Here is a 26862-nt window from a genome sequence, read left to right as displayed (position 1 = left end):
AGGTCAGATACAGAATAGTTGTTGGGATCCTCCCTTCCTTGTCTACACTACCTAAAACATAGAAAGAAGCTCCATCTAGAGGACAGCATTCCATATGTGTCACAAGGAGTGAACTAAACACAGTGGATGCTCAAATTCCATCTTATTATCGCTGTCAGTGCTATCAAACAGGATAAGTTATTTCCCTCTAGATATTGTTGTGATTTTATTCTTCAGAAGAACCGGACTGTCTGTGTCAGAGTCAGGAGTTCTTTCCCAGAATAGCCATGAGATCCCTCTTTTCCCATGCACTCCCTTAGCACTAGGCCTTGTCAAGGTCACCTCATCATCTCTTTCCATTTGGTTCTCACTCTCTTTGTCAATTTTAACAAAGATGTCTGTAAGCACCTGGAGGCTGAAACAGGACCGTGCACTTTCTGCTGCTGATTATGTGTGAAAAAATAACAACTTCCTGATATTACCAATCCAGTGACAAAAATCTCTCAAAAAAGAGAGAGGCTGAACAAAGTGACAGCAAGGCGAGCAGTTCTGCTGTTCCAGCCCAGAACAGCAGCAGATTGCAGAAGTGTTATTTGGCTTTCTTGCCCCAGACTGGTCAAATTGAACCTAACTAAGTTATAGCTGTAAAGAGCCCTGGGAGGAAGGCCTGCTCAATATCAGACAGGACAGCCCCCCCAGCACTCAGACCCTTTAACCACATTGCTTTTCCTCTGAACTTCACAGGGGCACACCTGAGGTATCTGAATTATCCACAATTGTGCAGATATCCACCTAAAATTGTGGATGCAATTTATATTCTCACCCTTTCCACATTTGCACTGCTGCTGCTGCTTACCTTGCCTCCTTCTCAGACTTTGTTCAGAAGGCCCAGATATGGCCTTCTACCAGTGGAAACTACCAGCTTATTTTTTTACTTCTTTACCCTCAAAAATGTCACACAAATGACTTCTGACTTGGTGGCGACATGGAGGTTGTCAAGCCAAGTTTAGCAGCTGACTCACAGGCCATTACTCACCCAACTGCCATTCCACTTTTAACCTCCCCAGCCTGTGTTTAAAGCTGAGTATCACACCCTGTAGCTATGCTGCTAGGAAACACATTAAGAGCTTAATTTGAATAAAAATATGTTCTTTTCAGTGCAGAAAAAGCTCCTATTTAGATATAGGAGATGACAAGCGAATTATTTTAGTGGCAGAGGACTTGAACCTTTACTCGTTACAGTATAATATGTCATGGCACTGATTTTATGCAATGGGCATTTAAGAGTTAATGATTTGTCAATTAAACAGCTGTAACCAAAAGATCTAAAAACTATTATAGAAGCAGTTGTCACAGAAGGTCCTGCTCCCTAAAGTGGTTCTGCAAGCCTTGTCCAGGAGGGATTTGAACATCAGGTCATTTGTTTTTGGTCACATCTCAGATCCTGCCCTGACAATGGGAACGATGTGCCCAACACTCACCATACTGTGCTGTTTGTCCTTTGCTCACCAAGAAAAACAGGGACCAGCAGTGGATTGTTTAACCATTAGAAGGGCTGTGGTTGTGTCACCTCACACAGCACCACAGGACATCCCAGAGACTACAGCAGTGACCTGTGAAAACATCTCCCTGCACATCCACCTGCACACCCCACCTCTGCCATTGCCCTCAGCTGCTTCCTGCTGCAATCAGAGAAATGCTCTAAAAACATACAACCTGCAGAACAGAGGCATGAGTTTGGAATGCCTGTGCCTGAATTTCTGGCTCCAAAAAGGGCATTTCAGCCTGATAGAGCAGTAGAAATTCAAGTTTTGAGTTCAGAATTTCTCCCTCTCTACACACAATGCCCGATGCCCATGCAGACACCTGCCCCTTGTACAGAAGGTTTCCTTTTTACTGTAGAGATTTCAATATAAGCTTTGGGTTCAATTTTTCTCCACCTCCACACTGAATACCCAATCCCTCATACATGCACACACACCTGCCCCTTGTACAGAAGGGAGGGGATTTTGTTTGTTTTTTTAACTACCCTTTCTTGGCAAGGATGATCAATCGTCTCTGTCTCTTGCTAGTCATGTCCCTATTACAGAAGATCCTGTTCCAATAAATGATTAGTATGTGCAGAATGCATTAAAATGAATTATAATAGCAACCTGATCCCCAGTGCCTCGGCAGAACCTTTCCATCACAGGTGACAGCTGGTTCCCTTGGGCTCAGCTCTGGAGAGAGAGTGCCAGACCTCAAAACTCAATCCAATAATTTGGGATGAACCTCACCAACCACACGGAGCATGGAGTTCTCCCATTGTCTCCAAACTAGGAGAAAGATACCTCAAAGGCTTCAACAAGCTGGTGTACACAACCTCATCTCAAATAAATGGGAATGTTTTTTTTCATATATTATGTGATTACAGCCCAGCCTCTATCTGCCTATGGTGCCATGTTTTATTACAGGCCACCAAAAATAATTAGTTGGTGACCCAGAAAACTGATATATAAAATCCTTTTAATCACCAATATGGCTTTCAATTATATAGTGTAAACTTATTAACCTTTTTACTGCTGAGATTTGATTTATGGAATTCCAGCTGCATTAACATTACAGGAGGAGATAGAAAGTGTCTCCTATGATGTGTTGGGATTAACAACTGATAGCTGGCTGTGCCATCACAGAGTCTCACGGAGCACTAGCAGCATCTTGAGTCCCCAGGGGCTCATTTCTATCCAAGCTGTGTGAAAAGTTTGGTCTGTGGAGTGAGACTGCGTAATTCCTGTCACTTCATGTACAAACCAGAATACACAGGCCAGTTGTGGCTTTCAGCAGGAGCAGGGGCTGTGTGAGCACTGGCTGCATTAATAAACAATAAGGGCAAAGATAGGGCTCCATTTGTAACTCTTTACTCCTGTGGTCAGAAAATACCTTCTTTCATTTCCACTGGGCAGGAATTTCCCCTTTTGAGTTGTAAGAGAACTCCAGAAAATTCACAGAAATTTCTGTATTGGTATAAGAGTGTTTGTTCTCTTTTTCATGATACAGAAAGAACATTTAATGCTTTGTACATGTTTTTAGGCCTTCCTGGTCATCTTCCCATGGGCTGTGTTCTACAGATAACACAGAGACCAGCAACAGAGACAAACAGGCCATGGTGAAGCCCTGCTAATTAAAAAGCTAAAATACTAATCTGAACTACATAATGCATCAAGATCCAATAAAACACATATGAAAAAGGTAAATGCTACCACACCAAACTTGACAGAAGGATAGAAGAAGCTGTATTTCTAGCCCACACACATAATTTCTTTCAAGCCTCAAGAACAAACAGAGAAACAATGAATCTTGCCATAACTTCCATTCACAGTTCCCCTCCCATTTGTTGCAGGCTCATTATTTGTAGTTTAATAACAATAAAATAGAGTAGCAATGTTCTGTAAGATCATTTCTGCTATGAACACCTAATGACCTCTTTTATAACCTTGGGAGGGCTAAAATATTTAGCATACTTGGTTCAAATTTTGCAGAAAAACATCAGTTTTCAATTTTCAAACCTTACTCTCTTTAATCTTAGAAACCATTTTACAGTTAACCTATTTTTCAGCAATTTGTAATGCGCAAGCATCCCTAAATGACACAAAGTAGCAAGGTGAAATAACCAACATTCCCCACAAAATGAACCAGACCTTCATCACATTTGCTTTGGTTTTCTTCTCCAAACTCGAAAAGCTTTGAAAGCCACAGTGAGGAGAGGCTGTGTGGGTGGCTGCTGTGGTAGCCTATGCAAGAGCCTTAATGTGTAGAGAAGGGAAATGCCAATATTTCATAGAGTCATAGACTGATTTGGGTTGGAAAGGACTTCAATGATCATCTTCTAGCTCCAACCCTCCTGCCATGGGCAGGGACACCTTCAACCAGACCAGGTTGCTCCAAGCCCCGTCCAACCTGACTTCAAACAGCTCCACAGATGGGATATCTGCCAACACTTTTCTCAGGTTTAAATGCTGTTGAATGAGACACAGCTTCCCACACAGGCATTTCTCTGGCTGCAGAACTGTGAGCCCCATTCCCTTCAGGCACCCCCCAGGCCAGTGGCTCCTTTGCCAGCAGGTTTGTTGTGGTTCACTGGGCAAAGACTCCCAAATCCTGACTGCCCAGGTCATACCTGGACATCCAGCAGGTTCATCCCAAGGCCAGCTCTGGCATCTCTGTCTCCACAAGCTGAGATTTCCAGTGCAGCCCATGTGTTCCAGCCACACCAGCTCCTCCGGCTGCTAATGAGGCCCTCACAGACACCGGGAGATTTTAAAGCATGTTCTGTGAAACAATAAGAATAAAAATCAATGGCACTACATAATTCACCCAGTGCCTCTCTTTGCTCAAAAATCTTCATTTAATCAGCTGGGGGAATTATGAACCATCTAAAAATAATGCAGTAAAGCTGGTCAATGACAATTGTAACATAAAGACTAACAGAGATGGTGGTGTGGATCTGATACATTCTGTTCTGCTAAGGCCTATTTATAATTTTTAATAAAAACAGTAACACCTTATGATAAGTGGACATCATTTAATGCTCAATTACTGTGAAATTCCTTTGGAAATATATATTAAGCACAGCAGCTCTGTATTTATACCGGGAGGGTTCCTTGAGATTGATGTTATCACAGGGAATACTAGGGGAATGTCAAGTCCAACACCAGTGCATCCAGTATTCTTGCCCTCTGGGTCATGTACCTTCTCCTCCCCCACCCTGACATTTGAGATGAGTCTTTCTCTATGTGGACAGGAACAGAATAAATTATATACATGCTGCATTTAAAAAAAAAAAAAAAAAGAATTTTCAACACAGGCTGGCAAGGCCTTTAGCAATGATTAACTGAGACATTTTTGAATAACAATACAAAAGGTACAGCTCCTAAACAAACAATTTTCTCTTGAAGGCCAAGAGGTTTCTAAACCCCCATGTTTATAAAACAAGCATTATTCCAGACAAAGCACAAAACCTTTACAGCAGAACTAGCTTCAACTTACTTGAGATTTCTCTTAGTGAGAAAAGTATCATAAATCCTCATCCTCTACTAGCAAAAGCTCCTGTACTGCAACATGCTCAGCTCTACCTTGCTAAAAGAGCCCACCACGTAGATCTGAGCCCTCCAATAGGCTCAGCACAGGTGGGATTGGTTATCCTGGAAAGCAGAGGGATCTCCCTGATGCCCTACAGCTGCCTGGCTCTGTGCTTTCAGCCCCACATGTTGGGGTTTTGACTCACCACTGCTCTGTCCTGACAGGTTGTGGGAGAACTCATTTGTCCCAGAGGTATCTGAGGGCAAAAACAAGGGGACAGTTTTTGAACAGTGAGGCAGAAATTGAACCCTAGCAGACTGAAGATGTCTGAAACCAGTGGCTCCCACGTTTTGTTTAGCTACAACCTCTCCCAGCAGCAGAGGCAATAAAAACAAAAACGGCTGGACTTGGTTTGGGAAATGCCTTTTGGGGAGCCGGATCCAAGGCTGTCCTGTCCCCCTGGCGGTATCCACAGCCAGGGCTCCTAGATGGCTGCAATCCCTGCCATGACTGCACACAAAATCTGTCACCTGAGGGGGGACTTGACTGGCTTCTGAGCTGCCCTGCTGGCTTTGCAGTGAGGACTAACAAGGATAGACAAGGTTTGAAGGATGGCAGGCACCAACCACAGGTCACCAGAGGCTTCAGTTCGCAGCACTGCCAGGGTCCAAAGACAAATTTAAATGAGTAGATCTCTTCCTGGACAATAAACACTGCCAATAGCTCCTTAAGAAGCTTAGGAAAAGGAAACACCAGTTGGAGGAAAGGGGGCATCCTAAAGGCTCCACCACAACTATCATTGCACTTAAATCATACTTCACATTTTCTGCTGGAACACAATTTATCCCAGACCCCTGAGCAGCTTAGACACCTGGCATAATAGCCCATTAATTACTTCAGCATGGGAAATATATTTTAATATCTTTGATGTTCATTACTAAACAATTCACATGTTCCCAAATGCACATCAATGGTTCGTTCTTCTTCCTTTTAGATGTTACCAGGCTTTCTTCTACAGTTTGACTTTAATCAACATCCCCCTGAACCCTGTGTAGCATGTGATAATGTTATACCCACATGCAGGGTCACCAGTTCATTTAGGAACTCATGACAAGGTATTTATATTTTGCTGCACTCGTGTTCTCATCCTGCTAAAGGTGATTACAACATCAGGTTTTGTCCAGTGTTTCAGTCTCTGAAGATGAAAGGTGCCATGAGGTACAATGGTAGCAGGTCAGCATTTTCAATAAGCATCCATCTGTAAATAAGTCCCTTAAAATATTGCAGCAGTGTGAGAGGAAGCTGCACCCTAATTGGGTAGAGTGAAAAGCCACAGGGCTTATAAATATAACGTGTAGGTGATCTGTCTTGCCAAAAAAGAGGAGGTTCGTTATATGAAGGACACATTATCCTTTTCTCTTCCTATGATTCAGCATGGTAAGTAGTCATTCCTAATTGGCTTACAGCTTAGTATGAAATATTAGGATGCCACACAATGTGATGACACAGCTGGATTCCTAAGGGAAGCTGAAGAGTGATCTGAGAACAGAAGAGGGACAAGAGCAGATGCGAGCCGGGGAAAAAAAAAAATAGTTGTAGCTTAGAGAGTAGCATGTCATTCTTTATCCTCCTGCTCCTGTGTGCAGCATGCTGCGTGCAGCACACCGCTTTCCTGGTAGAGAGGCAAGAGACCTGTCATCTCACAGCTCCTAAATAAAACGTGGGGGGGAAAAAATGTGATTGCTGGGACCATTGGAACAGGAAGAGCGAAGCAGGCTGAATAAATCCGGGCAATAGCTGCCTCGTCATGAAAAATACACTGCACAAATTTCACCTCTCGGTGCCTCAAATGATGATTTCCTCAAATTTATTCTCGACTGGAAAGGATTTGCCAAATTACCAAGTCAAACAGTCCGTGGGTCACTCTCAGAAGTCCGGCACTCGGGAGATGAGGCGCCCAGGTCTGTGCTGGGAGTTGTTTCCTGGTGCTGGCCTTGATTCAAGAAGGTAATTAAACAGCTGCCTACCTGAAGTCAATAGGGCCATTCACATGCACTTAAGTGCTGCTGACGCCAGGCCGAGGGGAATAGGCTTCTCAGGGGGAGATTTTTGCTGCAAATACTAGTACTAATTCAAAATTCACTTTCTGCAAAGTCCTTCCCCTGCAGTCAGCTGAAATTAGCTATATCCACTGTGGTGCTTGCCAGGAAACTTGATAGAATATTGCCCAAAGTGAACATAAAGGAGAAATAAACACAGCAGAAATTAATAACAGGAGTTCAGACTGGTAGGTTGCAGGAGATGTGTTATAAATTTCATCCAGCTGTAATGCAAATTCTGCCAAATTATTGGGAACATCTCCCTTTTTATACCACTGTTTCACTACATATTAATAGCAACCAGTTACTGATGCAGTACTAAAATATTAATGATATGATCATAAACCTGAATCAGTGTCTAACTTGGCAGAACAACGTAGGGCATCTTTTCAATCACGTGTGAACAAAACCAGTTTTCAGAAACCATTTTGTAACTGCAAAACCATGTGAGCAGAAGCAATTGCAGGGCTATTTTAGGCACAAAAAATTGTTAGTCTTCCTTTGAAAATCAACAGCCCCGTTGAGGTGTACAGTATGGGTGCCCAGATCTTTCTGCAAGGCTGAGAGAATCTCAAACCAGGCAGAAACAAAGTTCATGCAATTAATTAGTAAGATTTCATCTGTGATTTCATCTGCAGCTGATATGACTGACTTTTATCTGTGCATTAGAGACAATAGCATCCAGCCCCTGGGGATGAATTGTTTCAGCAGGATTTAGCCCTTTGTTCTGGACTGAGATGGAATATGGGAAAGCAAGATAAAGTAAAACCTAGAATTTTTACTCTTGTCTGATGTTAGAGCAGATGAATTTATCAACTCTGTTTTGCATCATCTGTGACCACATCTGAAATCTGGGGATGGTAAAAGGATTTAAAAGCCAGAAACTTCCCTTGCACCTTTTATATTTTCCAGTCTGCTTTTTAAGTCTTGGAAACATACACAGACACTGAAGTACCCTTCTCAGGAGAACCAGGGGTCACTGCCAGCTAAACAAGGCAGCCTTTGGGATGCTTGGTTGGATCTATAAAAGAGAAGCAGGTCTTGAAGTCTCCACACTTCTCACTTTGCTAAGCTCTATCAGGACTGGGCTGGTCCATTTTATTATTCACATTTGTCCCTTTCTAGGCAGATGGGGCCATGCATCCAAGCTCCTTTCACACACCTTTAATTGCAGCTACAAATTAAGGACAGATACAGAAGGATTCTGGACTCTGTACAATTCCGAACAGCAGCTAGCACCCCAGGAAGAGCTGGAATACTAAAAGAATATTTTATTTCTATATTTCCAAAGGACAAAGGAAATGTCCTTCACCCCATCAGGATCCAAAATCATCTCCAGAGAAACTCATTGCCAACATTTTGCATTGTCAATACCAAGGACTTTGCTTTAAAGGTCTTTCACTGCTGCTTCTCTAACTCATCAGTGCACAGATAAGCTGACTTTGGTCTTGACTGAATTTTCTGTTTAGAAGTGCAGAGAATGGCATGAAATTAATTATTAAGGTTCTTTTTTTTCTGGTTTTCAACCGCAGTTACATAAATGAGGGCCCAAATCCCACTGAGATATCACTTAACAGTGTCAGCACCTGGGAGGCAGGGCTGTGACAATGCCTTTATTATTTGCTGACCAGAGTCACTGCAGTCACTCACAGCAATGATAATCTTTCTTCATTATATCTGCAAGCAGATGCCATCGAGGTGTAACTGACAATCATCCCTTCGGAGTAAGTGATCACATCCATTGGCTCCTTGTTTATTAATAACACAGTTGAAATTTTAGTGTTGCTTCTGCTCAGGTGGAAGATTACATTTATTTGATTGACACCTGTCATTAGGAAAGTTTCTCCTACAACTGAAGCAGAAAATAATACAGCCTGACTGCAAAACAAGTTACCAAAACAAAGACTTTCTTTGGTCTACAAGTTACCAGAGCAGGAAGAAAACTGCTTGTGCTTTGAAACTTGTTCTAGCAAGACACTGCAAATCTCCCACATCTAAAGTCTACTCTAAAAAACCAAAAAAAACCCATTGCTTGGAAGACGACAAGTCAAACATAACTCATTCCTTTATTCTTTTTCTCTCTTACCATGCTTTACAGATAATTGTTTCATCTTGTTCTTCTGTTTCCAAGAAAGACCTTTCTAAATCCTCAGGCAATATTCAGAGCAGGCAGATTTTTCTTTGAGTGTTCAAGGCTGATCTGATCAATTTAAAAAAAGGAAGGTTACAGTACATTTTAAACCAAATACCCCATAGTATAAAATCTCAGAGGCCATTCTAAAGAAAAATATATTTTGTTAGCAAGTAAATGCAAAGAAATGATAAAGGGATTAGGTACAACCCTCTTTCTCATGTGTCCTCTGGGATTTTCTGCATTGTTCTCTTGGTTTAAAGGGTTTAAAATACAAGGGTAAGGCTGCTGAAGTCCTGGACATGTGAGTTCTGTTCTCTAGCTGGAAATGAAGTGCCACAGATCACACAGAATTCTTCCTGGCTGTTTTGTTCCCCCACATCTTTGTCCTTTTTTGCCCATAAAAGCTATGGATCATCTCCAGCCGCAGAATCTCCCAGCATGTGATGCACCACAGGGCCCCACAATCTTATCTGAGGCTCTTTGGGCCCAGCTGCAGTGTAAACACTCTTCACCACTGGGACTCCCTTACAGGGTTTAGAGACTCTCTTTGCAACTGCAAATTTCCAGTGAAGTGCAGCTGCTACCTTTAAGTCTCCTTAAGGCCTCAGGAATCAGACCTTGCATAACATGAAATTTGCTTCTCCCTTTACAAACTGGCTAAGCTCATCTTCTTTGCAGTGAGACACTCTTCATTTCCCTGTCTTTCATTGTCCTCTCCCTCTTGTTGATTCCAAAAGGAGACCACACAGACATCCCATCAGGGCCAGTTTGGTTTCCAGTTTTCCCAATAGCTTTATAATCACGTTCCCTTTGAATGCAGAATATCCAGTTTGCACCCTGGGTGTGAACAGCTTCTGGAATTATCTCTCCTGGACAAGACACCAAAGCAATTCAAAGGCAAGTAAACAGAATGAAGAAATACCTCTGAAGAGGATTACGTCATGTTTCTAAATCCTAACCCTGGTACTCCAGTAGCTATCCATTTCTCCTTTCCTTGTTCCCTTCTGCCTAATATTTTCCTACCCAGAACTCAGTTCACATTGCCACAGTAATCAAATATATTCTGTAAAGTTACTAGGCCTGCATGAACCTCCAGAGCTTGGCAAGCTCTATTGTAACACCAAAATATGTTCTTGACAACCAGTGACCCAAAAAGCTGATGTGATCAAACACATCCCCCCACAAAGAAAGAACAAGGCTGTAATCAGTTTTACCATTTCAAGGAAAATAAATCCTAATCCTTTGCTGTTCTGTGGTATTCCTCTAATTGCTGTTTCCTTACACATTCAAACATCGCCAATTTGGTTCTGTTGTTTGAATGTCACTTGGAATCAAATCAGTGTTGCAGATACAACATCTCTGAACCTTTTAGTCCAGCTGTGAACTTTGGGCTTAATCCTTTAGGGCGCCCCTGTCTAGCAAGCTTTAATGTATATTAAATTTTCTAAAAGGAGAGCGAAAGTGGTCAAAGCGAGATAGTGCAAGGTTCTGTGTTTCATAAATTAATAAGCATCACCAACTGCATTGCTTGACCCTTTAAACTCTGTGAAATTAATATAAGTAGACAACCAAAGTGCACTTGGCCCCTGAAGAGCCTTGGAAGTTCACTTAAGCAATCCAAGTTTCCTTAAAGTTTTATAAGCCAGCTTTTAAAGCAAGTCCTTTGTACTTATTACTGGTGACAGTGAGCATTACAACAGCCAATGAACCTTTGCCGACTTCTGACCCCAATATGGTAGAGCACAGTTATCAAGGGAAATATCAGAATCAAAGCTTGTATATTACATCGAGGTCCTGACTCCTGCAAGAGCCCCCCATAGACTCCTCAGAGTATGTCAGGGAAATAAACAGCTAATATTCTCAGACATCTACTTATCATGCATGGTTATGACTGTTTACTTAAGCACTTTTGGCATAGTAACACCCACGCCCACCTCCCAGATAAAAACTGAAGCCTCTCACAAAGGAAGCTGTGGCACTCCCAGCTCCTTCACAAGAAAACAAAATTTTTAAGATCTTTTATCTAACCTGGAAAAACCCCCTCCACTTGGTGGTGGTGAGTCAAGCAACACTAAGTGTTCATCTTAACCGATTAATGGATTTAAATTATTAATTGGCACTAGGTAGGCATGGTGAGGAATACCCAGCCTTCCCTGAGCCCTGCACATGGGCTGAGACTGCCTCGAACAAAGAGGCTCTGTGTATCCACACCTACTGTGTTCTGGCATCAATCCTGCAGTCACTTGTAATACTTGAGTTAGCATCCTGTAGAAATAAGATATCTAACCACTGCCAGCTGATTATATTTTTCATAATGTAAAAGGTTCTTGATGAATTATTCAGGGGCTTTTCCCACTTTTTAATGGAAAAAAAAAGAAGAAAAAAAAAGAAGAGAGACTTCTAAGGCAGTAAGGTTTCTGGGAGTAAACAGGCTGACAGGTAGTGGTGCCAAATATTAGTAATTATTATCAAACTGTAAAGCCCAATTAATGATGATGTTCAAGGTAAACTTTACAAAAGGGCAGGCAGAAATTCAAAGCCAGACAGATTTTTTGATGAGATGAGAAATCACAAGATTATCTGCTGAAGGGCATCAAACCCTACTCTGTGTGCCCCCCTCGAGCAGGGAAGTCAGAGAGGGCACATGTTATCTGTTCTCTCCACCTGTTAACATTTGGGTGAAGATTCTGCAGACATTTAATGACACTGGTTTCCATTTGTTCATCTCATTTGTCTGCCTAGGTCTGGACCTGGACACAGACAATAACATCAGAGCATGGAGAAAATAAATACACAGAGACATACTTTATATATATATACTATACATGACTGTGCATAAGAAATAAAACCCAAACAAAAAGCAGACATCAAGTATTAGGAAATAATTGATGTATTCCCTAGCAGAAATATGGATAACAAGAGACAGATGGAAAAAGGAGGTACTTTGAGGAATGTGGCTCACAAATTCCACACAAAGTGTAAGTTACCAGGGACAGGCTGGTGACAGGGTCACAGTCCCTGCCAGGCACTTGTCTGCTCTGAGAACAGGGAAGTTCATTTGGCAACTCCCTGATTATTAAATCTAAATTGGATCACAAGTGAACCTTGAAATACTTTGGGCCTATTCTGACACATGTTGCTCCAATTTAGATTTTTTTGTGAGTGTAACCAAGCAACAATCATTGAAGATGGACTCACATTAACTGGTCTTTATCAATAAAACATCTAATTTGAATGTGTGTGTCTCCATGGCCATTTACAGTGGTATTAAGTGGCTTGACTGCATGAACCAATATTGCAGGAAATCAAACTATGTTCAAATGAATCCCATGCACTGACTGGACACAAGCCTAAGGGACCACCGTAGTGCAGCATGAGGAAGCAAATAACAAAATTGTTGACACGAGAGAAAAATTTCTACATTTAGGACTCCTTGATTTGGAAGCCAGTCACTGGTGCCTGCTGGCTTTTCCTCAGAGCTATCCATCTTCTTGCTTGTGAGGGGATCCCCAGCTGGTGTCAGGGGGAGACGTCCACAAGGAACAGGAGGTTTTTAAGGGATATGACAAAAGAGGTCTGGGTTTCCTCCCAAGTAAGGAAAGCCAACTTTGCAAATCCCAAGTCTTTAGCACCAGCCTCAGAAGAAGGCTCTGGTAAATGCTCATTTAGCTCTGGCAGAACAGGCTCTGCCTGAGAAAGACAGACTGTAAGTCCTCTAGCTCTCTTTTTCAGAAAACTCTGTGTAACGCTATCTGAAGAGGAAGCGAGACAAATGTCTCTCAAACATGAAAGCTGTTTTCCTTACTTGGAATAGTTCAGTACTGGAGAACCTATAGGAGCTTGCAGATGAGATATTAATTTGTTTTCCATCTTTCCCCAGGAGATTTCCAGGCTTTCTGATGAATGAGCTCTGTCTTCCCAGCTCCCATATTCAGCCAGGTCTGTGACACATCTTTGTTTTTTGGTTCCTTGGATCAGGAAAGTTTGCTGAGTCTGGGGGAGTCTCAGAACTGCCTTCCAAGTCACTAAAGTCTTCTGCAGACCACTTTTGATTAGCCAGCTGGAAAAGAAAAGTGCCTTTTATCAAATCCCCTGGGGCTAACTCATATTGAAAATAACTTGTTCTTAACACTTTTAGAGGCAGGCTTTCAAATGATGAATGAAGAAGAATATTCTCTGTCACAGGGTTTTCTTTGTTTTTCAAGTCCTCAGAGGGAGTTTGTGATCTCTGAAACTCTGGGACTGAGAGCTCTGTCGTTTCCCACTGAACTTGCCACCGTTTCCTTCTGCAGAAGGTTGGCTATGTCTTGCAAAAGAAAAGAAGAGAATCGTTTGTTATCCTGGAAGTACATGGCCAGAACATTTCCATAACTCAGGTAATCAGTCTGGGGCAAAGATCTACTTTTCTTCCTTTCTTCAGGCAGCAATCAGTACCAAACACTGCAGTCCTGACTGTCCATGAACATCCCTGCCACACAAATGGCTTTTACAATAATGGGAAATAGCCAGGGTATGCCTAACTTCACATGCTGGTTTTCTGTTTTGTTTTAAATGTCTCATACCTTTGCTCTTTGAAATGTCTGCAGGGTTTACTTTTTTAATTTTGGGGTATTTTTTCTTCTGTCAGTTTAGCAAATTTTTAAAAGCTCTTAGTTATTTATCAGGAAGAACAGAATCAGGCTCTGAAATGTAATGAGATTTTTTTAAAGTTTCTAGGCTAATTTTCTTAAATACAAAAGAAAATGAAAATATGAAAACGGGTTTTGCTCAAGTGTTCAAAATTTTCAGTGGCTAAAAAAAGAGTGTTATTAACATCTTCAAAGTTTTCCAGATTTTAAGCAGAATCCAGTACAACTTTAATGAGACAAGAAACCCTTTTCTGACAATTTTATCAGTGAAGCTTATAAAAGAAAGATCTAACAGACAATGCATAGGAAAAACACTCTACTGAGACTATCAATTAAAACCACAAATACTGTACTTGGCTCAGAAAATTCCATTTCCACAGTGAGTGGATATTAATTTCAAGGATACAACTTAGTAACTATAAACAGCATTAAATTAATCACAGAATATGATTCTTGGAAGGGACCCATGAGAATCATCGTGTCCAACTCGTGGCCCTGCACAGGACACCCAAGGTTGTTGTACATGACACTGGACAAACAAGATCTAATGAGGGCAAGCACTGCTGGTCCAGTCCCCCTGACAGAACCAGACACACAACTCCTGCTGACTTCCCCTCACTCCCTAACTTGAGGGATTTTCTTGGTGAGAGTCAGCTCAGGTCCCTCTGTGCAGCACTTCCTTGGGATACAGAGCTGCACTTGGGTCCTTCCAGCCCACTGGATACTGAGCCCATGGTATTTTGGGGTTAATAAATCACCTGGTCCTGGCTCTGGGATCCCACCTCCCTGAAAAGGGAAAAATTTTGATTCCTTCAGAGTGAAAGACAATGGATGTAAATTAGCTATTAAAAAAAATGTTCGCCTGTGAGGGTGGTGAGGTCCTGGCACAGGGTGCCAGAGAAGCTGTGGCTGCCCCTGGATCCCTGGAAGTGTCCAAGGCCAGGCTGGAGCAGCCTGGGATAGTGGAAGGTGTCCCTGCCCATGGAAGGGGGTGGAAGAAGATGGGCTTTAAGGTCTCTTACAACCCAAACCATTCTGAGATCCTGTGATTGCAGCCAGAGGAGGCCATGCTCCAGCTTCTCCACCTCCCAATGAAGTTCTTCACTTCCAGTCTCCTGCCTCCAGAAGAGGCAAAAGGAGAAATCCTGCTTAACCATCTGTGACCTTAATGGGAAGCAATGGTCATCTTCTGCTCTTCACCAAAAAATGTGACTGCCTTGGTGTGGGTGTGCCTCTGCCTGAGGGAATGCAGAGCAATTTCAGCTTCTCTGTGTGGGGGTGGAAGTGTCCTTGGGGTAACCTGGGTGATTCTTTTCAGGCAAATAAGGGAAGGCTTAATATGGGAAAAAATGAGATTGGACCTTAATATGTCCCTAACTATGGACACAAAGAACACACAGGGAAAATCACTGAGGGGCTAAAACCTCAACCACTAGAAGGTCTGGTATCAGCTACAAACTCTGCCAAATAACATCTTATTAACCCAATTCTGTCCAGGCAGGCATTCACCGCAACACTCCAGCTGAGCCACTGACACTGCAACAAATTTAAATACTGAGTTAGCCCCCAAAAGAATCCCCTCCCACACGGACTAAGCACATGCTACATCTCCCACAAAGGAAGGAGACCTTTCCACAGCTCCAGAAATATTCATTTGACAGTTTCTCTTTCCTTGGCTACAGCTCTAGTAATTGATCTGCTCCATTATTTTTCTCCATTCTTTCTCTCTTACATTTAAATATGTCCTTCATACTTCTGGAGGGTTTTTTTCCCTAGCCTGTATCTCCACTGTTACATTATTTTTTATCTCTATCCTCTATTCTTCATGTGTGAAAAGGGTGCTCTGTTCTCTAATATTCATTTTTCTCTTTTTATTCTCCAAGTACTTTCTTTCCCATCTGTAACAGCCCCTAATATGCACCTCCATTCGATTTTACTTACCCAGCTTGAAACCCTCTCATTCTAATTACCTTTTCAGTTTTCTTCTATTTCTCCCTTGAGATGTCTCAATTAGTGTACTTTTTCTTACTGGCTGTCACCTCTGAGCTACAAGGTGGGTCTAACTCCAACTTAAACCATGCAGAAAATAAATGAGGAGCTGTTCTTGGCGGCCCTGCTGAAGGTGGTGTTACTTTACAAACTAGTGCACCTTTAATAGATGATAAATGGGCAGAAAAGTGGCCTTGTTAATGCAGCAGCCCTTGATTTGGTTGCCATGCCGTGTCCTTTCATTACTCAAAGATACAGGAAAGGCAACCTATGCTAAGTCCTGGGTGATGTAATTCCATACAAAGAGAGTGAGTGGAGGCTAATTAACATAGTTCTGGTCAAAGCCTGAAATTAACTCTTGTCTTTAAAGACCAAAGCTAAAAATGTCATTTGTCTTGCCCATAATTATGTTTAGAGGTAATTATGATAGCAGAATAACAGCAAGCAAAATGAGCCTAGGAGTGGGTTTTTCTGCCCTTCCTATCGCTAGCAGGACTCAGAATTCTATTTCTGTCAAAGAGAACTGGATAAAAATGCAGGTGACATCCACAGTACATTTCTTTGATTAAAATTGGCACTGTTATATTGAAGTTCACACAGAGCTTTCAGAACCCGAGGAGTAAATCCTCTCTCCACATGTTCCCAGATAATGGAGAAATGAGCACCCTTCCCCACGGCTGCTGGCACTGCTGCAAAGGGGAGATGTGAACCTGATTAAAGAGCCAGGCTTGGACCCCAGAACCACATCCACAGGGATATGTCCTGCCACTGACTCAGTTCCCAGGTCCCTTCAAATAACCCAAGATACCTTCACAGCACAGAGTTACCTCCAAATTAAATAATTTCCTTCCTGGGGTAATTAATTTATCATGCAGGTCTGACCACATCATCATTTATCCAGAGCCACAACAGCTATGTCTGTGTTCTGCAGAGCAGATATACACCCCACATGTTTGAATCCACTTATTTAAATTATATATCTATGCTTTAAAAGATATTATTGTTGTTATTATTGCTGCTATTATTAAAATCCCAGTGGCATATGCTGCTGTCACCATTCAGGTGTCCTGAGATCCATCTACCTGCAGTGCCTGCTTCACCACCATCCCTGAAATTTATGGGCACATCAGCCATTAGTGACTTGGAGGATTTATTTGTGAGGTATGCAGTGCTAATTTAAAGATTTCAAACTAAACTTTAGATTTCTCCTGCACTGGGGCTGAAGGGGATAAAAATGCACATACACTGGGCATTCATGCATGGGCTGCTGGCAGATGCCAAGGTCTGTAACACAATTGTAAGCAGAGCACATTCACTTGGTCCAAATTTGTCTGTTTCTGAAATTATTACACTTTACAGTGCAAATTCAGTGAATTCACCCAAGGGCCCATAATATCATTTTTGGCACAAGTACAAACTAAGTTATAGCCATGATTTCACAGAGATGACGGTGCTGCATAAAACATGTTACAGCAGCTTTTATGAAGTTCTGAAGGAGAAAAGATCACCTCTGCAGACTTTTCTAATGGTTCTAATGGAACACCTCTGCCATTTTTAACTGGTATCCTTCATGGCAAGAAGGGAATGAGGGAAAAGTTCCCCTGAGGGCACCAGCCCTAGGGCTTCCAAAGGCATCCTTCCACTGTGCTGCTGAAATCTTAGTCAGTCTTAAGAGATCAGCTCCACTGGAATACTAAATTTTAAGCACCAATTTAAGGGCAGGGTACAGGAGTTATGCTTTAACGAAAAATAAAAACTAAACTAAACTAAACTAAAAGCGTAAACCTGTATAGCCTTTGAGCTGTCTCTTTCCAGAACGCCAGAAAACTTCCAGAAAGTTGAAGGGGTCCTGTTCCCAAAAGTTCATGTTTTTTTCCCCAGCTATATCAGTTACCCAGTAAAATGTGTCCCTTCTCTCTACAGATATTGCCTCACATCCTTCTTTAGACCTTCATAGCTATTGCATTACTACCACTACTTTTACAAGTGCCAAAAGTACCTTTATGATGACATCTGCCAGTATCACCTGACAGACACAAGCACCAAAGCCCATCTGGAAAAGCTGCCTCTCCCCATAATATTTTTGCATACTTCATGAGATTTTCTTGCAAAATTTTTTAATGATTTGTTTAAACACCAAAAAAAAAAAAAATAAAGCTGAAGAGTTGCAGGTTACACTGACATCTGTTACATTCAAACTCTCTTTGGGGTCCTGTTAACCAAGTTTCATCCCTAACTAGGTTGAATTCTAGAGATGCAAACCTTGCAAAGTTGCCATTTATGGGCCTGCACTGAAATTACAGGCACCTCTCTCAACTCCTAAGAGCAAGGAGAGTTCTCTGCACAATACCCAGCCTGGCTTGTCCTCCCAGTGCAGGACAAGAGTGCCAACCAGAAAAGCAGATTGTGACTGAAGTGACCCAGAGACAGCAAACAGTAGCCCAGAACCTAAACCATCTTCTGCCTCTCAGTGGCATGGCACAGAACCATCAGAACAAAGATGTGACCTGAAATGAGAAAGCTTTTGACTTCAGAGTCTGTCACTGGGGGCAAGTGTGACATTCTTTGGACCTGCACCTCCTCTACACTGGAGCAGGAGCTGGATAGAGTGGGAGCAGGGCCAGCAGGTGACCATGGCAGTGAGCCCACAGCTACCACCAGTGATTTATCACTGTTTAGCCATGTTAGCCCAGGGCTGGCAAGCAGCCTTTCTTCACACAGTGAGCTCTGAATCAGGCTCTCAGACGGCTTGCACCTCCTTTCTGAAATATTCCCTCACCATCTCCATTGCCCCGAGGTTTGGTGTGGCTGGACCCACCAGTGTATATATATCATAAAGAAATGTGTTCTACAATCTCACCACAGTGCAGAGATCAAACTGGAACAGATCTTAGAGGCCCCAATGTCTTTAGCCATGGAACAAAACTGTTTCACAAATCATTAGTTTGCACAGGAATGACTCATCTTCTCCTTTTGGTATTTGAAGGTCATCAGATGCTCTGACCAGCTGAGCAGCCACTGGCAGAGCTCCTTCTCTTCTGAGATCAGTAGGTCTGTGTCAGTCAGGCCATTCCACCAGCACTGGCACCTACATCCACAGCTCCCAAACTGCAGCACTGTGTGAAGCCATCCCAAGGTGATGTGCTGCCACAAAAGGGCTCATGTTTTTCCATTCACATGATTTGGGCATGACTGATACCAGCTGCTGACCCTGAGCTCACAGGACCATGATTTTCCTCTCCTTAGTAGCAATGGGATATCTCAAACAGTGAAACACTTCTACTGAAGCCCCCTACTCCACCTGAAAACAAAGATTTGTACTGGAGGGGAGAAAGCAGACATCCCAATTTGTGCTCAGAATCCAGAGGGATGAATCCATCACTGCCACTTGGCTTCCAGTTGTTAACTTAAGTGAAGGAACTCTTATCTTCTATGGAAACCTTCTCAAATCAGCAGGAACTCGTTTGTTAAAACTGCTTCCCTGTCTCGACTGCATTTGAGAGCACCTTGGTCTTTGCAGAGCAGCGCAAAACAACACAGACAACTCTAAAGCGTCTCACATGGCAGCTCCAAATGCTTACAGTTTATGTAAACCACGGAGCCAGCATGATAAGATCTAATTACCAAGCGAATTAGTAAAAAAACAGCTGCAAGGTTTGCAGAAATGTCTGGAAGTGCAGAGTAAATGGCCACAATTGATGGAGTTATTGCACAGGCATCCTGAGGGCACAGTCTGCAGCACTCCAGTCCTAACCAAAATCACTGTCAACAGTTGTTGTTTTCTCCATTCTGTTAAATGAGAAGAGCATGAAAATGATCCTGGAAACAGTCATTTAATATTCTCATGCACGTGAACTGCAATTATCAGCAGCAGCAACAACAAACTCTGCTGTAATGTGTTCATGGTTAATCAATTCAATTGATCACTGTTTATTAAATAAAAACCTGCTCTCTAAACTGTTCTTCCCTAAATGGCATGTTTTGGGGATTGGGGTTTTTTCCTAGCTTTCTTTTTCTTTTCTCTTTTTTTTTTTAACATGCTTCTAGGAGAATCAGGAGACCAATTAAAGCTTTTAATTTAAATCCAAGCTAAGAGAAATGTTAGCAACATATAGTGCCTTTACAAAAGCATTAGCTTAAAAGAGTTTTGACTCAGCCTAGCCACTCCCTGGAAAAGCTGCACTGGATCTGATTCCTTCCAATTCCAAAGGCTTTCAAGGCAACTTAGCAACAGCCAGCATTTTCATCTGTGGAAGAGACAGTCATGACCAGGTCAGCTCAGGATATCAGAAGAGGGCTGTTGGTAATGAAGATTAGGGGACACACTTTATTCACATCAGCACTGTAGCATTGATCACCCCTATTGTGCACCTTTACCAAGTAGATCGGAAATCAATGAATTGCAGGCTGGAGAGATGCTGTGGATAACAGAAATCCTCTATAGCCAGTTATCTCCCTACAAGGAATAACGATCCTGCACAGAATGGAATGCTTTAAATCTACGAAGAATATCCACTACATCACAAGTTCAATGGAGATTGATACCAGGCACAGTCAGGGCCTGGCTGTACCCCAGCCCAAAGCCAACTCCAGCACTTGAACACCACACCCAGAACTTCCACCTGCGGTGCTGGAGTCCTCCCTGCCCTTCAGCTGCTCCAAACGCTGCAGAAGGGAGGAGAAGGGGAGTGTTGACACACAAAAATCACCTCGTGGGATTTAATTAAGACCACTGAACCTGTGTCACTTGTAATTTATGGCAGATTTGAACCCGTGCCTCCAGAGGGGGAAAATGAAGGCATTTCCAGTACATTAGCTGACTTCAATAGCAAAGTCAAATCTGACGTCCTGTGACCCTCGAGTGAACGAAGACTAAGGAGTCCCTGTTATCCCAATTATTTCTGACTAGATTTGTGAGATGTTTGCACTACTATGGAATCCAGCCATGACCAGGTACCTGCCCTAATGGGGCAAGTGCAAAGTCTCCCCATGCTATGAAACTCTGGTAAGAGCATTAGAAACCTCCAGCAAAATTGGGTCATTAATGGCGTGTTCCATGGAGAAAAAGGGATGTGGGGCATATTCCCTCCCCTGCCAGCAGACACCTGGCATCCACAGGAGCTAAGAGAAGCTTACAAATAAAGCTCTGCAAATAACCAGCTTTGCCTTTTATGACCAAAGTAAAAAAATGAACTTCCCAAAAATGTTTTAAGTCAAGTAAAGTATTTTTGTTCAGTCTCATATCAGATGCTTCACCTTTGATCCCTTCAGAGACTGGGGGAAGGGTGAGAACTTGCTTTATTTATTGGTCAAAATGAGGCATATTTTGCAATGGAAAATGTTATCATTCTTTTTTAATTATTTTTTAATTCCTTCCTTTTCAACCAGAATTAATTGCTAACTATGCAATCAACTTGCAAATAGGTTCAGCTGACCCAAAATTATTCTCTTCAGGGGTAGTAGGAGAAATCACTGAAATCTTTCACTCAGAATAACTTCTACAGAGGTATTTCGGGGAACTGAAAATTTTGACGGTCCCAAGTCAACGAGTTCAATAAAATAATACTAAAAGGAAAACTTTTCCCCAAGATGAGATGTCTTGCCTGACTGACCAGCCCTGAAACCAATAACAACACCAGGGAGGCTGAAAGCTGCAGCAGTAGCAGCAGCCTCTCTAGTCTGACCTCTCAAGTCTGACCTGTTTGAGGGAAAAGGGATTATTAGGGAATAAAATTAAATCCTTTCGTTATAGGTTCCACAGCCAGTGAGTTTAGCACACAGCTGTCTGCTGGCTGTGTTAAATCCATCTTTACCCCCAGGCTTGCCAGGCAGCATCAGCCAAATGAATTCCTGACGCTGCTGGTCAGACAGCCGGGAGAGGAGGGAGAGGAGCACGGCAGGTGCATCCACCTGGGAAGGGGCCGGGGGGGACCCTGCCCAGCCCAGCTTGGCAGAAATGTCCCCAAACTGTGCTAAAACCCCAGCCCAGCTGTCCTGGGTGCTCACATGAACACGCCACTGAAGGGAGGAAATTGGCACCTGAAGTTAGGGTAGAAGCGATGCTGCATCAAAGTGTTTCGTAATGAGCGACAAATTTTGCTTGTAGTTCAGCAATTTATAGGGATTAGCAGGCGCTGACCTTCCCAAGGCCCCCAAACGCCTGCAGGCTCCATCCCTGGTCACAGAGTGACCTCTAGTGTTCCCTACAGCCGCGCAGATCAGGCTGAGCCCAAGGGCTGTGAGCAGCTTCCCAGCCGGGCTACCCTGGCATCCTCCCCCTGACGCTCCTGGAGCTCTGTTTATTAAAGCCAGCTGATAAAACACCTCCCGTAGCCTGTTCCAGCTGTGCTGCACTTCGTACCACGGCAGGATGGCAGGGAAGTACACAAAAACCTGAAGCTGTTGAGCCAAATCATAGAATCACAGACTGGTTTGGGTTAGAAGAGACCTCAAAGCTCATCTCATCCCATCCCTGCCATGGGCAGGGACACCTTCCACCAGACCAGGGTGCTCAAAGCCCCATCCAGCCCAGCCTTGAACACTCCTTCCTATGTCTTCTGTTTCCCCACTTGCTCCTCTTACTAATTGGCACACAAAAGTTTTAATGAATTTTTAAAACCCTGAAGAATGTTAGTGCAGAAAGGTAAAACAGAGAGCTGAGCGAACAGGTTTGAATCTATTTCCTACAGAGCCCAGGTGTCTGTAAGCAGCTAAACAGACCTGCTGTTGAACAGGATCCTAAAGCAACAGCATCCTCCAAAGGCTGCCTATTAATTCCTGCATCTTTCCAACTCCAGTTTGGAAACCCAGGAGCTCCAGAACACTGCCAGGAGGGGACAGACACGTGGCACCTCCTAAGCCTGGCTTTCTGTTTGAGTCTGGATGTGCACAGAGCACACCCAAATCAAGGCAAGTGAAGGTCACTGAATCGCTGCCCAGTGACAAATGCTGGGAGTGAACATTGTCACACACCTCCTGACAAGCATTCCTGCAGCAGATTTTCTTTTTCTGCACAGTTCCCTTTGGGCTGGGAGCAGCATTTCTGATCACAGGAGGAAGAAAAAGCTTTGAATCTTCCTCCTCATCAGTTACTGTCCCCAGTAACCATGGACACTGGACTTCCATGGAGCAGGGGCAAAACTACACTGCAGACAAACCCTCCAGATCTTCTCAGTAGGGTCATAAGTATAATACAGCACTAAATCATATAAGCCAAGTTCAACCAGGTCTTACTGAGATGACAAAAAATGTTCTCAAAACTTCACACCACAGTCAGTTCAGGTGCCTAAAGATTCAAGGGCCTCATGTACTCCATGGGGACAAGTCCAGCACAAAATCTCCATGTCTGCCTTTCAGTGATGTGAAACCTCACCTCTCCGAGTCTCACACAGTTCACATCCCTTCCCTAAAAGAACATCCTGGACTAGCAGAAGTTGAATAAGTGAGCTGCCAGTAGCTGAAAAGCAAAGGGTAAATGAGAATGGTAGGAATTAGTGTAAGGGTGGGAGTACAGAGCTACCAAAAGCTCACAGGAGAAGGGGAAGGAGCTGAAGAGCAGTGGTCAGGATGTTGCCAAACTGGCTGTTACTGTGATCATGGAATCTCACAGCTTCAGCTTTCCTTGTAACAAAAATTAACGCAAGTATTTTCACTTGGATGGGCAACTGAGATAAGCAGATTCGCACTGCTGGAATGAAGTCAGGGCTTACAGATGCTTCTTTGGCATTTCTGATTCCTCTGTGCTTTTAGCTGCTACCTTTTCTGTCTTCTCCCTCATCTATAAGGACATCTCAGACCACGTTGAGTTCTGACAGTCTGCTTAAATCCATGGGCAGGCTTCCACCCTCCACAGACCTGTGACACACGTCTTCTTCCCCAGATCATGGAATGAATAAAACAAAATAAAATAAACAAAAATATTTAATTTTAAAACCTTGTCCAATTCCTTTCACCTACACAAAAGAGTTGAAGGGACAAGTGCCTGTTTTAAGCGGAGAAGGCCAGAAAGTCCACCAGCAGCTGACACAGTGGCTTTTCCAGAGAAAATGAAGACATGAGCTGGAGTGTCATGAATGACAGGGCTGGCATTCCTTGCAGGCCATGATTATCACTTATCAAATTACCCATGAGCAGAGCAAGCCAAGTGGAGCAGCACATCCCACTCACACACACCAAACCAAGAACCAAGGCCTCAGGAAGCTTCAGAACTCTCTGTCCTCAGCTGGAGGGAAGAAATGTAGTTGGGAATAAGAGAATGACTCAGTGTTCAAAATTACCTGTTCTCTTCTCAGAATCATAAAAGCCACAAAAGGAACACGCTGCTGAGAGGGGAAAAAAATAAGATATTCTGATATTATACAGGGATGAGGAATGGAATAAAAGAAGGGTTAAGGAAGTGTCAGCCTGGAATACATCTGGTAATTGCTTGGTTCAGTGTTCTCAAGGACTGGCTTAATTGTCCTTGGAGTGGTTTCCATCAACTTCTGGAAGTCCTTAACACACAACCAGTCTGACAGATGGATCTCCACCATACCTCAGGTACCACTGCACCTGGAAAGATCTCAGCTGAAAGAAAAAGCAGTTTTGATGAAGGCTGAAATTAAAGCTTGTTCAACACAGGGCACCAAGTTCAAATAGGAGGGAGAAAAATGAAGTCTGTCTGAAGGTGCCCTGACAAGACACAGATTCTGGAATAACAGTACAGATATTCTGCATCCATTTCCAAAGGGCAAAGGAGCTTCCATGGAGTGAAAATCCAGATTTATTCCTGACTGATATCTCCTCCTGTAGACAAACACTTGTTAACAGCGAAACACAGTGTATTGACAGGAATAAACTGTAGAATTCAGATACATTTGTTAGGGCTAAGAGAAGTGTAAACCTCGAGGATAAAATTAGGGAAAGTGTCTACTTGTAACTTGTTCAGGAACCGAGGGAGAAAGCTAAAATCAAACAGTACCAGACAGACAACTATCAGTAACCCAAACAGAGAGGTACAACAGGGCAGAGAAATAGCAGCCCAGATGGTGGTCATGTGAAAAAACACATTCCACAGATTGCAAAGTACTTAACTTATTTATGATTACATGAGACAGAGAAACATGGCAAAGTTAAAGAATAAATTAGCTTGGACCACCATCACAGGCATATGGCAATTGTGCACCTCTGATTTTGACTCATTGTTTCTTGACTTATTTTTCCAGCAGGATACTTTTGATGATTTAGATATGCCTAGAAGGAAAAAATATCTCACGAGATAATTTACGATGTTGCATGCCAAAGTACTGAAGAAAATGGTGATTTTGTTGAGAGACAGAAATTCTAAAAAATGTTAAGCTGGTCAACAGCTACTTGCCACTGATCTCCCCAAGAAAAAGCCTAAGGTTATTGTGATGAGTAAAGTGATAATGTTGCAGCTTCTCCCAGTATTGCCTGGGCATCAGTGCCCTAACAAGAGAGAAGAATAGCCATGTCAGGAACATCTCTCCTCTTTGTCTTCATTAGTTTACATTTTTGGCTGCACACCCCAGAGGTGTGCAGCAAAGAGGAATGTGCAGGCTACAAAGGGCTCAGCTGGAACTGCAGCCCAGTTCTACCATAAAATGACACAAAATTCATTAAATAAAATAAACCTGTTGTAGCCCAAGGATTGACTGACTTGCAGTTCCCCTGCTCCTGGGTTAATACAGCAGAGTTGGCACATTGATAGAACACTCAGCAGGACAATGGGGTGTGCTGAATTCAAATGAGCCTTCAAGGCTGGTAGGACTCTGCAAGGGACTCTGTGCATAGTCTGCAACTTGGAGGAAGGCAACAGAATACAGATAAAAAGGGAAGAAAAATATAAAAAGCAGCAGCTGCACATGAACATAGATTTGTCACAGAAAATAGAGGATCCTGCACACCTTGAAGCGACTGCAAACCAGAGAACACCACAAATTCTACTTTGGAGTTTAGATTAAGTGCATTTCTGCTTAAGGTATGTCTGACTATAGGTCAGTGCATTATAAAAACCAACCATCCACACATCCCAATTGGACATGGTCAGAAATCCCAAAACTACACACACCTGGAAAACCAAATCCTGCAGAAAAAACAGTGCCTACCAGAGTGCCAGACGGCCTTGGACACATCCCTGTGCTCAGGTCACTCCTGCAGCAGGAGATGTCAGAAATCAGCCACACAGAGATGATGAGGCGAGGCTGTGACACCTCCCAGGAGCAGGCACAGTGGAACCCATCCATGAGACCCAGGTGCCCATCAGCTGCAGGTTTCTGCTCGGAGAACACCTGGTGAGAGCTGCTCCAGGAGTCAGAATATACACTGGGTGGCCTGCTAACACAAAGCCTTCTGCCAAAGGCAATCAGGACGTCACTCCAAAAGCTGATTCTGGTTTCAAATCAGTCGGGCCAGCACTCAAGGAAGTGACTCAGGCATTGGGTTCTCCAGGCTTGAGACTAAAGTGCACAGTACTGAGCAGGGCCCAGGTCTGGAGACACGAGAGCCAACACAACAGGGAATGCCAAGCAAGAGCAAACACCTGGAACTCAGCCTCTCCCACAGTCAGACAGAAGGCTCCCCTGTAAAACCACAGTCCAGACCTGCAGCTGAGTCCTACCATCAGGAGACAGCAGGTGGGACTCCAGGGAGGGTGACACAGGGACTTGACTGCCAAGGCTAAGGCAGAAGATCTCATGGGAGTCTGAACTGGCTTCCAGGAGCTACTGCAGAAAAGCCTAGTCCATATTGGCACAAATGATACAGAAAGGCTGGAAAGAGTTTCTGGAAGAAAAATCAAGGCTCTGGGGAAAGGAAACTGAAGACAATGAGTGTTCTCTGAAAACTCTCCCAGGAACCCCATGCAGGATTGAAAAGAGAGACAAAAAAGCCAAGGTTTAATGCCTGGCTGAGAAGATGGTTTAAAAGAGCATATTTGTCAGGAGCTGGGGACACTTCTGCAAGGGAGGAGGCTCAT

General features: G+C 43.2%; 1 long non-coding RNA gene across 2 annotated transcripts in view; it reads right to left on the bottom strand.

Annotated features, from left to right (window-relative positions):
* Window positions 1–5115, bottom strand: part of LOC148183012 (uncharacterized) — an 84473-nt gene extending 79358 nt beyond the window's left edge. For both annotated transcript variants that reach the window (XR_015773947.1, XR_015773946.1), the window contains exons 1-2: window positions 5005–5115; window positions 4136–4287 (exon numbers count right to left, since the gene is read on the bottom strand). This is a non-coding gene — a long non-coding RNA (uncharacterized LOC148183012). The remainder of the gene's footprint in view (window positions 1–4135; window positions 4288–5004) is intronic.
* Between the last annotated feature and the right edge of the window lie 21747 nt (window positions 5116–26862).

This window comes from Pseudopodoces humilis, chromosome 16 (genome assembly GCF_049639895.1).
Source record: "Pseudopodoces humilis isolate 2021_Gansu_Grassland_sample_001 chromosome 16, ASM4963989v1, whole genome shotgun sequence".
NCBI lineage: Eukaryota > Metazoa > Chordata > Aves > Passeriformes > Paridae > Pseudopodoces > Pseudopodoces humilis.
The sequence above is the reverse complement of the archived record's forward strand: the minus strand, read 5'-3'. Positions and strand labels throughout refer to the sequence as shown.